A 4,051-nucleotide genomic window follows, 5' to 3' on the forward strand; every position below is an offset into this window, starting at 1 on the left:
TGTAGAGTCTCCATTGTCGTTGGGGCCTATCATGGAGCCGGCGAGCACCAACTGGAATCAACCTGGGGCTCCAGTCTCAGAGCCTGCGGACTCACCATCGCAGAGCTGGCCGACTTAGGAGCGCAGAGCGCTGTGGTGGCGCGCGACTGCGACCAGACTTTGGAGGCTCCGTGGACGGTAACATCGGGAGCTTGGAGGTCCCTGGTTGGAGACCGCTTTGCGGAGTTCCTGCAACTTCTCCTGCCCGAATCGAGGGGTTTAAATTGACCCGGAGCAGGGCCTTACATCACCCGGCGCGGCTTAAACGGCCGCGGGACTTACTATCGCCCACCGGGGGCTCTAACATCAAAAATCTCAATCAGCTCGATGCAGCAGTTTGACTGTGGGAGAAGAAGAATAAAGAACAGAGAACAGGGAAGAGATAAGACTTTTGCCTTCCATCACAGCGAGGAGGTGTTTGGAGATTGATGGACGTTTGTGTTAATTGATGGACGTTTGTGTTAATTGTGTTTTGGTTTTTTGCTGTTATGACTGCAAGAACATAATTTCGTTTGAACCTTGTATGTTTAAATGACAATAAATGGCTATTCTTCTTACACAATGGACAGTAGATGTTTTGAATCCTATAAACTATTGACAAAGTTTACTTCAACAAATAACAGGACACAAACTTGAAACAAGGGTTTTATTTTATGTTTTTCTTTTACACATACTTTATATACACAGACATGAAATTGCTGTCTTCTGATATCATTTACATATCATACAGAATTATCAACAGACTTCAGTTTGATTGTATTCTATGGGGTGAGAATGGCGACTTCATACCCAACAATATTGCCACAACTTTGTGCTCAAAACATTTGAGTTTGGATGATAATTGTGGCTGGGCATCCCTCATATCAAACAGATTAAGACACCAGGTTACTGTTACTGCGGGAGGGGCGCTGTGGGTCAGTCAACATCTGTGGAGAGAAATATACATGTCGACGTTTTGGGTAAGGGACCTTCATCTAGATTGTTTCATGGGATTTTGGGGAGAAAGAAACTTGGTGGCAGAACCAAACAGGTCAAGCAGCCTCACAGGAGGTACAAGGATGGATGGTTGACCATTTGGGTGGAGAGCCTGCATCAGGACTTGGGAGATATCTTACTTTCCCCAACATTCAAGTGTGTCTGCTCAAATGATCTATTAATTTGTCATTGCTGCTGGAGCCAATCAAGTGTGGAATAGGGCGAGCTAAATCTGCTGTCACATTCAGCCTTCTTGATGCTTCATGTGCAGAGGATGATCAAGTTTACTTCATGGGAAATGAAGCAAAGTGGGGAAAAAAGTACTTTAAATTTTCATCAAACATGGAAATAGGAAGATCCCACAAGTGTTCAAGTTGTTACTAATTGACAATACACTAATATTATGAACATCTGTGCCTAGATTTGCAATGCTTAATAGGGAAAATTAACATGCTATGCACAAACAAGGAAATTGAAAACACGTACCTTTTCAAGAAAATTAATGAACACCTGTGCACACTAAAAGCATTTACACTTTCATTTGCACTACAATAAAATAACAAGATGCTGCCACGTAGTTCATTAATCAAAAAATACAATGTAAATATATACACACACATTACATTCACATTAGATTTAGTTTTAAGCAAATGAAGAATATTGAAGTTTCAACCGAGTCCACAACACTGCTGGTCACGAGAAGTTACAAATAACACATTCATTGTTCAAAGACCAGTTTAGAGGAAATTAGCAAGAGATTGATATTCATTTGCAAGCATTAGCTAGAGAAAGTAGGGCTTGATGCATTTTTTTAACGAAATGCATTTTCCAAAATAGTGCAAGCCAAACCTTTTGTCAATTGATGCGTTAAGCAATTCTTTAGCATTTGACAAAATAAAAGCCACTTGAGCAGATGACCACCATTAGAATACACTGCATTATAAAACATCTTGATCAAAATGATTAAATAAAGTTTGCTGAGAATGTTATTTCCTTGGTTACTGATAGCCAGCTATTGTTTTTTCAAATAAATACTATATGGATAAAAATTAAATAATTTTCTACCAGAATTGCACATCAAAAATTAGTAGACAGTTATTTACAGATGGTCAAGAACCATTTTCCCAATGGGGTAGAGAAATGCACTCCATTATAAAGTGATCCCTTACTATAAAGCCTGAAAAAGCAAGATTATAAAAGAAAATCCAACCATTTCTGAAGATTGAGGGGGGGGGGGGGGGGGGGGGGGGGGGGGGAGAAGAAATCCGCTTCTTCTACATGCTGGTTTGATTGTGGCAAAGTTGGCATAAGAATTGGGTTGACTTTGATCAACAAAAATAATGTGAATGATCAAGGATGAAATAACTGTTCGGAGGAACCGTGGTCCACAAAGAAATCACAAGGGTAATGCTCATCTTGTCTCAACACACAAACAGGACATATAAAAATCCAAAGTTAACTATAAAACACAACTTCAAGACATTTTATAAAGGGGACCATAGTCAAAGGTGACTGGTTTACAATGGCTTAGAAGAGATCAAGATTGAGAAATTGTGTTAAGCACAAATCTAAATCCATACTCTGCTTGCTTGACTGGATAACTTAAGTGATCCGTTTTAAACTGTAACAAAGTTAATTATATCTAACTACGGATGAACACAAAACATTAAAAGGCAACACACTGGTGTCAAAAGTATAGTTTACTTCCGCTGCTAACATTAAAACATCATAGTTCATGTACAGTGGAAACAATATTAAAGGGATAACATTTTCTGAAACTATCCATAGAATGGATCGACTGGTCTTATATTCACTGGAATTTAGAAGGATGAGATGGGTTACTATAGAAATATATAATATTCTTAAAGAACTAGACAGGCTAGATGTTGGAAAAATGTCCAGAACCAGGGGTCACAGTTTAAGAATAAGGGGTAGGCCATTTAGGACTGAGATAAGGAAACACTTTTTCACCCAGAGTTGTAAATTTATAAATTCTCTGCCACAGAAGGCAGTGGAGGCCAATTCACTGGATGTTTTCAAGAGAGAGGGATAGATATAGCTCTTAGGGCTGACAGAATCAAGGGATATGGGGAGAAAGCAGGAACGGGGTACGATTGATCAGTCATATTGAATTGCGGTGCTGGCTCGAAGGGCCAAATGGCCTACTCCTGCACCTATTTTCTATGTAGCCAGCAAGTTTCATCAAAAACCTTCTAGTTCTTTTTTCAGTGAAATACAGAGAATCTGAGTCTCATTGGCAAATGCTGGAATGTAAAGGAAGTGGAAAGATTTGAGCCCTGCAGAAAATTTAAGTTTTGTTACAGTCCTTTCTCACTAAATCTATGCTTATATATTCAGACATGAAGCCACCATATCACAATTAGGCATAGTGTCAGAGATATACAGCATGGCAACATGCTCTTCGCCCCAGAGTTTATGGCAACTAACTACCCACATATACTAACTCTACATTTATCTTTTTTTGATTCTCCTCACATTCTTATAAACTCTCCCCAGATTCTACCATTTACCTACACACAATTTACAGTAGCCAATTACTTTTGACACCATACATATCTGGGTGGTAGAAGTAAACCCAGGGACGCCATGCAAACTCCACACAGACAGCATCCACGTTAGCACTGAACCTGGGTCTCTGGAAAAGCATCTGCCAAGACAGTTTGAGGATGTGAAAGCTTTATTCAGCAATTCATAGATTTTTGGGCACCTCAAGTGTAATTTTACAATCCATTTACTACTGGTGTGTTCCAAAATTATGTGAGAGTAGCAGTTAAACATGAACAAGAGCATGGTAATGCTGCAAGAAAGGTTTCAATTTAATTGCTTGCATGTCCTCTGTTCGGGTAATTCTGCAGTAGGAGTTCCTAGAACATCATTTTTGTATTCAAACTGATTACTAACATTTAGCAGTCATGACCAGTTTATTAATTCGAGTAACTGATGGACATTCCTGATGGATAGCAAGTAAAATGCGATGGTAATGTACATTATTTCTGAAATCCTAACACTTTAAAAA

Source organism: Amblyraja radiata, chromosome 3 (assembly GCF_010909765.2).
Source record: "Amblyraja radiata isolate CabotCenter1 chromosome 3, sAmbRad1.1.pri, whole genome shotgun sequence".
NCBI classification, from domain to species: Eukaryota; Metazoa; Chordata; class Chondrichthyes; order Rajiformes; family Rajidae; genus Amblyraja; species Amblyraja radiata.